The sequence below is a fragment of the Lonchura striata genome, chromosome 21, assembly GCF_050655825.1.
Source record: "Lonchura striata isolate lonStrDom1 chromosome 21, ASM5065582v1, whole genome shotgun sequence".
In the NCBI taxonomy this organism is placed as follows: Eukaryota; Metazoa; Chordata; class Aves; order Passeriformes; family Estrildidae; genus Lonchura; species Lonchura striata.
Window position 1 is genome coordinate 664,265 of NC_140723.1, and position 11,888 is coordinate 676,152.

Sequence of the window (11,888 nt, forward strand, 5' to 3'; positions counted from 1 at the left end):
AATTTCCACCCACTCTGCTCCCCCACGCTCACGGCTGCAGCTGCAGAGACACGGAACGTTCTGGCCCGGGGTTTTCCTGCCTGGATCTGTCTCTCATCCCATTGTTAAACCCCGGGAATTGTGATGGATTGAAGAGGGAGACTCGCAGCAAAGCTCGGTGGGAAGAACCCGTGGAGGTTTGAAAGATGAGTAGGAAGGAAATGGAGCTCGGTTTGTGCTCTGCAAAAAGATAAAAAAAAACCCCTCTGCCTCTTCCAGACCTTCTTCAGCTCCAAACCACTGCGGGTCACAGGCTTTAAATTAAAAGTGGAGCTGAAATTTGGGAACTCTAGGCCCTGGGAAAGCAGCAGCATCCCTGATCCTGTCCAGCAGTGGCCCCGCGGCTCTGGAGGTGCTGGGAAGTGCCCGGGATGCCCTGGGCAGACACCGGCCAGGAAAAGCTGCCAGGGAGGCTTTTCCCAGCCCCATGCCATGGCTGCTCCCAGGAGCTGAGCGCGTTCCTGCTGCTCCCGGGTGCGGCCTCATCCCATGGATCGCAGGGAGGATGGAGAGCCCATCTCCATTTCCTGGGAATGGGAAATGGGGAATGGGAAACGGGAAAGGGGGAAAGGGGGAAATAATGGGGAAATAATGGGGAAACGGGGAAAGGGGGAAATGGGGAAATGGGGAATGGGGAATGGGGAATGGGGAATGGGGAATGGGGAATGGGGGAAAGGGGGAAAGGGAATGGGAAATCTCTGTGGGCAAACTGGGGGACTCTGGTGCCGGGCTGTGCCGCGCAGCGCTGCAGAACTGCCATGAGAAGGAATTTCGGTGCCGAAACTTCTCCACCTCCCCTCCCTCGGCGCTGGAAGCCCTCCGCCTCCCCTCCCCGTCCATTACCCGCCGTGTTTCGGCTCCGAGCTCTGCCGGGGCTCCCGGAGCCCGGCCCGGCTCTGCCGTGCAGCCGCTGCCGCCGCGTGGCCCTTGTCCCGTCCCCGCGGGCCCGAGCACCCGGAGACCCCCCGGGAAAGCTCCGTTCGCCGGGCGGGCTGCGATGGCAGCGGCCTGCCGGGGTCAATTTGGCTTTGCAGCAGATGGGGGTGACGGAGCAGCCGGGGGAGCCGGGCGGTGCCGGCCCCGGGCGGGGATGCTGTGGCCGGATGCGGCCGGGGCAGAGCCGGGGGTGCCGGGGGGCTCGGAGATGAAAGCGGGGCAGCCCCGGAGGGGTGAGGCAGCCCCGGCGAACAAAAGCATCAAAGGGAATCCGCGGAAAGGAACGGAAGGGCTGGGGCGCTCGTGGAACCCCGGCTGCTTCCCGGCAGAGCCCCGAGAAAAACCCGGGACAGCCGCGACCTTCCCCGAAACAGCCCAACAACAACCAAAGCCCAGCCCCGACAGCCCGCACGACGGGCAGCGGGTCCCGCCGGGCACAGCGGGTCCTGGATCCCACCGGGCACAGCGGGTCCTGCCGGGCACAGCGGGTCCTGCTGGGCACAGCGGGTCCTGGATCCCGCCGGGCACAGCGGATCCCGCCGGGCACAGCAGATTCTGGATCCCATCTGGCACAGTGGATCCCATCTGGCACAGCAGGTCCCGCCGGGCACAGCGATCCTGGATCCCACCGGGCACAGCGGATCCTGGATCCCATCTGGCACAGTGGATCCTGCCGGGCACAGCGATCCTGGATCCCATCTGGCACAGTGGATCCCATCTGGCACAGCGGATCCCACCGGGCACAGCGGATCCCGGGCACCGGGCAGGATTTGAGGTCCCTTCCAGCCCAAACCAGTCTGGGATGGAGGGGTGCCATGGCTTCGGCTGGATCAGCTGTGGCAAGCGAGGTCCCAGTGTCATCCCTGATCTCGGGGTGCCCAAACGAGATCCCATCCCTTCCCTGATCTTTGGGGTGCCCAAACAAAATCCCAGTGTCATCCCTGATCTTTGGGGCACTCAAAAAAGGCTCTTCTGATCTCTGGGCGCCCAAACGAGATCCCATCCCCTCCCTGATCTCTGGGTGCCCAAACGAGATCCCATTCCCCTCCCTGATCTCTGGGTGCCCAAACGAGATCCCATTCCCCTCCCTGATCTCTGGGTGCCCAAACAAGGCCCCGCTGCCCTCGCTGATCCCTTGGGTGCTCGTGTCTCTGCACGGCCTCTCCCCTGCCCTTCCCAGAGCCCCGGGAGAAGGGGAAGGAGCAGCCGAGGGGTGGCACAGACCGGGAGGTGCCCGGTGGTCCCGGTGAGCGGTGCCGGCCCCGGGCAGGCTCCCGGCTCGGTGTCTGTCCTGCCCCGCGGCTGCCCCGCATCCATCAGCGATCAAGGGAAGCCCCCGCGGGTTGTTTTAAACCGGGACCAGCGGGAGTTTGGGCTAATGAGGAAAATCTGAGCATTCCTCGAATTTCCCATCCCTGCCCAGCGCGGGGAGGGGCATGGGGAGGGGATGTCCCTCTGGAGAGCGGCGGATCCTCAGGGAGGGGCAGGAGCTGATCCCGGGGCTGGTCCCGGGGCTGGCCAGGCTCTCCTCGGGGTGAGGACGCAAACCCGCCCCGTCCTTTCCCCGGGCTCCGGAACGCAGCTGGGAATTCCTGGGACGCTCCGGGCCGGCTCCTGCTCCTGCATCCCCCCGGGAATCGCCGCTCCAGGCTGGGCTCAGAGCAGCACCAGAGAACGGCCCCAGCCCCGGGTGTTCCCTGATTTTCCCTGGAGACCGCTGCCTCCAGGAAAAGCCCACAAAAAACCCACCCGGAGCTCTCCAAAGGGGCTGCGCAGGAGGGGAAAGGGCCTTAAAAGGGTGAAAAAAAGGGATTTGAAAGAGGGGAGAAGAGGGAGAAGAACCAGGCCTGGTCCACTCCCCCCTTGCCCCTGGAAGTTCCGCGGGATCCCGGAGCTCTGGGATTCCTGGGAGAGCTTTAAAGGATCCCAGCACGGCTGCGGCAGCCCCTTCCTTGGGCACCCCGAGGTTTTGTGCTGGGAAGGGCTGGAGCAAACCTGGCTTCGCGCATCAGCTCAGAGCTGCTGCTTCTGTTTGTCCTTCAGGCTTGAAATCCGTGGGGGTTTAAATTCTCTGAGAGGGAAATAGAAGAATTTATCACCAATAAGTCCCTAGACTCTTTCTTTCGTTAATTAAAGCAGCCCAGGCCCCTGTCCCGACACCTCCCTCGGTTCCTCAGCGCTTCTCCTCCCTGCGCCCCCATCTCCCCGGCCCTCCCCCGGGGATTTTAATTACGTGCATCAATTTGCGCTCACTGGCTCTGTCACTGGGCTGGAATTGCTCTCGGGGAAGCCCGAGGGGATTAAGGATCCTCGGTGCCCCTTTCCCAGCCCTGCCCGGTACCTGCCCGGGGCCCCTGAGGAGCTGCCACCAACGGGGGCAGCGCCCCAAAATCGGGCAGGTTTGGGGTGCTCCCAACACCCCCGGATTCCCCGGGAAGGAAGGTGGGGATGGGGAATTCTCTGGGGTCAGGGGAGCCGGGGATGTGGGGTTTGATCAGCTCCAGAATCCCCAAGCTGAGTTCAGGAGCTTTAAATCCACGAGGGATGAGCTCCAGAATCCCCAAACTCAGCTCAGGAGCTTTAAATCCTCATGGGATGAGCTCCAGAATCCCCAAACTCAGCTCAAGAGCTTTAAATCCTCATGGGATGAGCTCCAGAATCCCCAGGCTCAGCTCAGGAGCTCTCCAGATTTAAATCCACGTGGGATGAGCTCCAGAATCCCCAGGCTCAGCTCAGGAGCTTTAAATCCTCATGGGATGAGCTCCAGAATCCCCAGGCTCAGCTCAGGAGCTCTCCAGATTTAAATCCTCATGGGATGAGCTCCAGAATCCCCAGGCTCAGCTCAGGAGCTCTCCAGATTTAAATCCTCATGGGATGAGCTCCAGAATCCCCAAGCTCAGCTCAGGAGCTTTAAATCCTCATGGGATGAGCTCCAGAATCCCCAAGCTCAGCTCTGGAGCTTTAAATCCTCATGGGATGAGCTCCAGAATCCCCAAGCTCAGCTCAGGAACTCTCCAGATTTAAATCCTCATGGGATGAGCTCCAGAATCCCCAGGCTCAGCTCAGGAGCTTTAAATCCTCATGGGATGAGCTCCAGAATCCCCAGGCTCAGCTCAGGAGCTCTCCAGATTTAAATCCACGTGGGATGAGCTCCAGAATCCCCAGGCTCAGCTCAGGAGCTTTAAATCCTCATGGGATGAGCTCCAGAATCCCCAGGCTCAGCTCAGGAGCTCTCCAGATTTAAATCCTCATGGGATGAGCTCCAGAATCCCCAAACTCAGCTCAGGAGCTCTCCACCTCTAAATCCTCATGGGATGAGCTCCAGGGCACTTTTCCTTCCCCAGGGAACGTCCGGACGAGGCTGACCCACAAAAACCGAGGCCAGAGCGGTGCCAGCGGGCCCTGGGGGGGCACCGGGGGATGGAGGCGAGGCAGAAGTGCCCGATAATGCCAGGGACAAGCACACGGGCGGGGATTAGGGCGTGAAATGGAGCGCGGCGCCCGCGGGAGCGCCGGGGCTTTGGGGGATTTGTGCCAGCTCAAAGCTGAGCTCCAAAGTGGATTTGCTTCAACCCTGTGCAGAGGAGCTGGGCACTGCCCTTCCCCCTCCGCTGGCCTTGCTCCAGATGATTAAAATGGGAATTTCCTTCCAGAGCTGCCAGCGGCGGGGATGGAGGGTGCCCAAACCCACCCTGTGCCCACCCTGTGCCCACCCTGGGCCCGCTCCCACCCTCACCCAGCCTCCTCCTCCTCTGGCCTCGGCTGAGGTCCACGAATTTTCCTTCTTTTTGCAATTCCAAGGGGAAAGCAGCTCGGCCATCCCTTGTGATCCAGGATTTGGGTGGGATCTGCCCTGGGAAGGGAGGGAAGCGCTTCCCGGGGTCCCCTGCACCCCTCCCCGCTCCCCGGGGTTCTGCTGGACGGGCACGGCTCCTCTGGCGGGGGAAAAGGAAAATCCTGGGCTTTCAATGGAATCCCATCCATGGAAAACCTCCAGGGGCTCCATGGAAGGTGTCAGTGCAGCCAGGAGCTCCTCAGGCATTCCCGGCTTTTCTCTGGGAATGTTTTTGGTGGGAATCCAGGCTCCAGCTGCTCAGGTCTGGGAGGCTGAGCCGCGTTTTTTCGGGGCTGAGGATTCCCCTGATGCCCCCTGGATGCTCGCTGCTGGTCCGGAGCGCTCGGGGGCAGCAGGAGGGGCCGTGCCAGGACATTTCCTCCCGCCTGGCACCCCTGGAGCTCGGCAAAGCGAGCCCTGCTGCTGGGACAATCCCAATCCCGTCCCTTTTCCACAGGGATCACCTGGAGAAGAGCCACAAGCCGGAGCTCCCGAGGGCCCCAAACACGAAATGTGCTGGTGAACCCACGGCGCTTTGGGAATTCCAGGGGAATTCAAGACCCTCGGCACAGCTGGCCCTGCTGGCCTGGCCCAAATCCAGCTCGGGGGAATTTTATTTTCCCTCTGGAGCCCTCGGGGTCTTTGGCAGCTGTGCCGGGACCTGGGCACTGCTGGGGCAGCAGAGAAAAGGTGAATTCGGGGGGGATTCGGGCACATCTCGCTAAAAGCCGACACGGGCAGGTCCCCTTGGAAGTGTTTATCCATTATTGAAAATCCCATATGCTGCACGTCCGGGGAGATCAGCTCTCAGCCGCGAGATAAGCGGCGTCCGTTCATTGTTCTCCTGTGTCCCCCTGCCCCCTTTCCCGTCCCCCGGGGTTTTAATTAATCCATCCCCTCCCGGCCCTCCGGAGCCGCCGGCTCCGGCCCCAGCCCAGCTCGGCCCGTTTTATTCCCCCTCGGAAGGGGAGCGATTGTTTCTCTGCCCCCTCACAAGTCCCGGAGCGAGAGAGAGAGAGAGAAAAGAGACATTTAGCAGCCGCTGTGAAATTTCAGCCGGGGTTGGAATTTATTTTAAGACGCCGGCCTTTACATTTTTCATGAAAGCCTTTCTCCCCGCCACGCACCGGGGAAGGGGGTGTTGATATGCCCGGCACGTTGGGAGAGGATGGAGGATTTCCCAGCTCCGGGCAAATCCCGCTCGAGCTCCAGCCTGGCTGGAATTCCAGATTCTCCCGACCCCAGCCGGCCCCGGGGCTGGCTCCCGGCCTGGGAGCTCCCGGCGGCGCTGCAGCAGAACTTTGGATGGCTGCAGCAGAACTTTGGATGGCTGCAGCAGAACTTTGGATCGCTGCAGCAGAATTTTGGATGGCTGCAGCAGAACTTTGGATCGCTGCAGCAGGACTTTGGATCGCTGCAGCAGAATTTTGGATGGCTGCAGCAGAATTTTGGATGGCTGCAGCAGAATTTTGGATGGCTGCAGCAGAATTTTGGATGGCTGCAGCAGGACTTTGGATGGCTGCAGCAGAATTTTGGATCGCTGCAGCAGAATTTTGGATGGCTGCAGCAGAATTTTGGATGGCTGCAGCAGAATTTTGGATCGCTGCAGGAGAATTTTGGATCGCTGCAGCAGAATTTTGGGTCGCTGCAGCAGAATTTTGGATGGCTGCAGCAGAATTTTGGGTCGCTGCCGGCTCCGGGAGCGCTCCGAGCATCCCGGGGAGCGCCGGGGGTTCGTGGCTGGAGCTCGGCCAGACCGCGGGCGCCTGAACTGGGATTTTGCACCTCGGGCGGCTCCAGGGAAAGGAGAGCTCAGAGGGCATGGAAGGGCCTGGAGATGTTCCTTCTTCTCCCCACGAGCTCCTTCCTGCTGCGTTTCCCTCCCAGTTCCTGCTGCATTTCCAGTCCAGTTCCTGCTGCATTTCCCATCCATCTCCTGCTGCATTTCTCATCCATCTCCTGCTGCATTTCTCATCCATCTCCTGCTGCATTTCCCATCCATCTCCTGCTGCATTTCCCATCCATCTCCTGCTGCATTTCTCATCCAGTTCCTGCTGCATTTCCCATCCATCTCCTGCTGCATTTCCCATCCATCTCCTGCTGCATTTCCCATCCATCTCCTGCTGCATTTCCAGTCCAGTTCCTGCTGCATTTCCAGTCTAGTTCCTGCTGCATTTCCCATTCAGTTCCTGCTGCATTTCTCATCCAGTTCCTGCTGCATTTCCAGTCCAGTTCCTGCTGCATTTCCCATCCATCTCCTGCTGCATTTCTCATCCAGTTCCTGCTGCATTTTCCATCCACCTCCAGCTGCATTTCCCTCCCATCTCCTGCTGCATTTCCCATCCATCTCCTGCTGCATTTCCCATCCACCTCCAGCTGCATTTCCCTCCCAGCTCCACGAGCGTCCCCATGGCCACGGTTTCCATCCATCCCGATCCCAAATATCCATCCTGACCGCACTTCCAGGGTGGAATCCCAGAACGTTCCCCAGAGCTCCCAGGGGTCCCCACCCGGAGCCCGCTCCCGCTTTTTGCCCAGCTCCGCTTCAATCCCGGTTCAGTCCCGGCTCCCCCGCCTTTAGCGCCAGCAGAGGTGTCTCATTAGCGATTCATTAATTATTCATGGGGCGCCAGACGGGCAGGCAGCCGCAGCCGGGAGGAGCCCGGCGCATCCCCGGCCGCTGCTGCTGTCAGCGCTCCCTCCGCTGCCACAGCCACCTTGTCCCCAATTGTCACCAATTGTCCCCAATTGTCACCAATTGTCACCAATTATTGTCACCGGCCACCTGCTCGGCCTGGCCGAGCCTCCTTAAAATCCCAATTAGCATATCATGAGGTCGGGGTAAATCCTGGCTTTCCCAAGGCCCAATTCCCTTTCTTTCCTTTTTTTTTTTTTTTTTTTTTTTTTGTTTGTTTGTTTGTTTTATTTTGGTGGTTTTTTTGTTGTTGTTTGGGGTTTTTTTGTGGGTTTTTTGTGGTTTTTGTTAGGGTTTGTTTTTTTTTTTAAACAAAAGGTTTCCAGTTGTTCAAACCCGGGGGTGAGGACCAAGCTGTTCTTGGATCCAGGATCACATCCCAGCCCAGGACTGACCAGGCAGCTGCTGGGACACTTGGGAAGATCCCGGAAAGTTGGGAATTCCGCGTCCCCTTGAGCTGGCTGGATGGTCCTGGAGCTCTCCAGAGGGGCTGGCTGAGTTTCCCATCCTGGAAAAGCCCTTCCCGGTGGGAATAATTCCCTTTTCAGGCTGCTCGGGGAAGTGGGAACCCCCATCCCTGCTGGGCACAGGTTTGGGGGTGCTGGGCTGATGTCTCCACTCCATGGGCAGATTTTTGGGACCTCACAGCTTAAACCGTGCTGGGATTTTGGCCACTTCCCCCTGGATGGGTCCCTTTTCCTTCCCCCACACCTCACCAGGTCCCTTGGCGCCACCAGCCACGCTGAGCTCAGTTTGAGGACGAACCGAGTTCAAAACCCAAATCCGAACCCCGCACTCGGTTATTCCCCATTTTATTTTCCAACAGCTTCCACTGCGGGCGTCCTTTCTCCAGGAAGGGAAACGGGAACAAAAATTAGCATTTTTTTCCGCACTCCAAGGAGGCTTTGGGGCATCCAGGTTCCAAGGCCCGCGGGGCAGAGCTCCGGGAGAAGCCGGGTGCTCCCGGTGCTGCTGGGGACTGTCACCCTGGGGTGGCCCAGTTCGGGTGTCCCGCCCGTCCCTCCCCGCCAAGGCAGCGCCTTTTGCCGTCCCATTGAATTTTTAATATAAAGCTGATACCGTGAAAAATGAGCATCTTTTCGCCGGGAAGACAATGGGGGATTTTTCAGGGAGTTGTTGCGCTCTTTGTGGGGTTTTTTGCTGGGTTCGAGTTTTATCAAAGGGCCGGAGGGACTCGGGACAAAGGCGGGACGGGGCGCGACGTTAATCTGCTCTAAAGAGGTGGAAAGCGCCGTGAGTGCCATGAAATCCTGCCCACAATGAGGCCGCCCCGAGGTGCCAATCACAAAGCCAGGCGGCCGCGGGAGGGGAAATTCTGGGGGGAAAAGGTCTGGAATGGTGCAAACAGAAGGAACTTCAATAATGTGGTTTTTTTATTTTAACGAGGAGGAATGGGAATCCGAGGGAATGGAATGGTTTGGGTTGGAAGGGAATTAAAGCTCTTCTCATTCCCATGTGCCATGGGCAGGGACGCTTCCCACTATCCCAGGAACCACCTCCAGACCCATCCCGGCCAGGAGCCCCCGCCTCCCTTCCGTGTCACCATGGGAGGAAGAGGAATTTGCTCCAGGGAAGGCCGGGAAAGTTGGGAATGCGCCATCCAAAGGGGTTTTTGGGAATGTGCCATCCAAGGAGGTTTGGATCCCTGTCCCTGGAGGTGACAAGGTGGGGACAAATGGGCCCAGCTTGGACTCGGTGACCTTGGAAGGATTTTCCAACCTCGGTGACTCCGGAATTCTGGATGTGGATCCCAGATTCTGGATTTGGATCCCAGATTCTGGATGTGGATCCCAGATTCCGGATGTGGATTGGGAGTTCTGGATGTGGATCCCAGATTCTGGATGTGGATCCCAGATTCTGGATGTGGATCCCAGATTCTGGATGTGGATTGGGAGTTCTGGATGTGGATCCCAGATTCCGGATGTGGATTGGGAATTCTGCTGTGTGAGAATCCCAAACAGATTTTTTCCTGGTGCCTGCCAGAAGAAGAATGGGGTGAAGACCCAGAACTCCAAAATCCTGGAGCCGTTTGTTTTCCTTGCTTCTCCCGAGGGTTCTTTGATGGGAAGGGGCAGAGGACAGACCCCAGAGCGTGTCCCAGCACCCAGGGACACAGCCAGGCCTGCAAAGGAGCCGAACTTTCCCCAAAAATTCCATTTCAGGCCTGGAACGGGATGTCCCGGCTCTGGGGGAACTCCAGCGCCTCTCGGCTGCCTCGGCTTTAAAGGAATTTCTCCCCTCTTCTGGATTAGTGACCCATTCTAACAGCTCCTCAGGCCTCTCAAAGGCCGAGCTGACAAAGGAGCTGAGCCGGAGATGAGGAGTTTACAAAAAGTTTGTAGGAAGCCGTGGAGTCCTTTTAAAAGAGAATAAACTGCCGCTGCTGTGTCTGGGTTGAGTTAATCTGATTAGGCCAAGCTCATCAACAGCCCCGGTGAAAGGATTGAAGGATTGAGGCGGGGAAAGCCGTGGACAGGGCCTGGAAAATAAAAAAAACCAAAAAAAAAAGAAAAAAAAATCCCTCAGGGACTCTTTTAGCAGGGAAGTCAAACAAACCCCATTGTGGGGGAGCACGCTCGCCTGCAGATGGCAAAATGACAAATGTGCTCCAAGGAAAGCAAATAGCGGGGTGCCTTTTCCTCCCTCCTTTCCCAGGTTGGGGAACAGGGGGCTGGGGGTGAAGGGAGCTCGGGGGAAGGGCTGGGAGACGCCCTGGATGCTCAGGAGGCTGTTCGGGCAGGATGGGGGTCACCCGGAGGGATAACGGCATTCCAGATGGATTTATGGATTTCCGTGAGGTTTCGATGCTGCTGTGTCCCTTAGGAGCCGTCCCGCTGAATTTGGGATTCCCGAGCTCTGGAAACGCCCATCCAGGGGGATGAACCAGGGGACCTCACCCAGCAGCGGCCGAACCCCTCGGGCAGGGCACATTTGGATTCCAACCAACAAAAACCAAACTCCAAACAAGCGAGGCCAACAAAACCCTCACTTGGAGCCCCGCCAGACCGCCCCATCCCCACCAGCACCTCCCGGGGCAGATTTTGGGCTCTGCACTGGGAGCAGCCGGGTCTGCGCTGGGCTTTAACCCCTCGGATAACAGAATAACATCAGGGGCAGGAGGTTTTCTGGAATTGGCTTTATTTTCTGCCTCCTGAGGCTCAGCCCCGTTCTCTGTGCCCAGGAGCAGAGCCCGTGAGAGGGGCACGGGCTGGGGGAACCGGGCACGGGGCGGCCCCGCTCCCCCTCCCCGCCCCGCCGCCTTCTCAAGATGTTCTCCAGGGGAGGAAAAGTCAGCAGATCCGCGCTCGGGCAGCGATTTCGGCGCTGGCAGAAGAAGGGAACATCTGTCTCAATCAGCTGGGCTATTCTGTGCGGCGGCTCCTCCTCAGCTCTCAGCGCCCCGAGAGACAAAACCGGGGCAAAACCTTCCAAAAGGGGGTTTTGTCTGCGCCGCCGCAATTTCCTCGCAGGAACATTTCCAAGGGCGGGGAAGGAGGAAAGGAGGGGAGAAAAGAAATCAAAGCCCATTCGCTTCCTCGTGAAAAAGAGCAAAAAAACCGCCCCGCCAAAATCTCCATTTCTAACGGGGAGAGGAGGCAGGGCGGCGATGAAGAGGAGTCCGTCGGTGCACACGGAATTTTGGAAACATCTCCCCTCGCAGCCCCGGGCTTTGCTGGGATTTGGTTCCCTGGGTGCTGGGGCTGGGGGCTCCGGGATCCGGGAGGAAGTCGGGAATGAGGGAGGCCCTTGGAGCGCCTCGGGGCACGGCTCTGGATCCCTGGAATCCGGCGAGGCTGGAATTTTAAAGGTTGGGAAAGGCCTTGAGGCCGTCCGTGATGTCCTCCAGCGATTCCCGAACAATTCCAGGGATTTGGGACTCCCCAGTGCCCATTCCCAATGTTTACAGCCCTTCCCGTGATCTTTTTTAACTGATATCAGAAAGAAATAAAAGATGGAAGAGCCTTTGGCCCGTGAGACTGCGGAGCTTTGCGGAGGCACCTGGAAATATCCAGATTTTGGATAAGATTTTGGGAGATGGCCGGGCTGGAGCCGTCCCTGCGGATTTTCCCTGGATTTTCCCTGCTCTGACGCTGCTGGAGACGTCTCCAGCTGGCACTGGGGGGGTGGGGGAAGCAGAGCTCAGCAGGGATGGGACAGCACCGGGACAGACCAGGACACAAAACCTCCCCGGCGCCCTTCCCGGCCCTGGCCCTGTTTGGGGGGAGGATTTTGGCGGCCACGTGACCCCTGCTAATTAATTTCAGCTGATTAGAGCTGGAAACTCCGCGGGGACAAAAGAGGCCACGGGAGGTTTGCCGGGGATGCTCGGGGCTGGAGGCTGCGCTGTAATTTGTTCCCCAT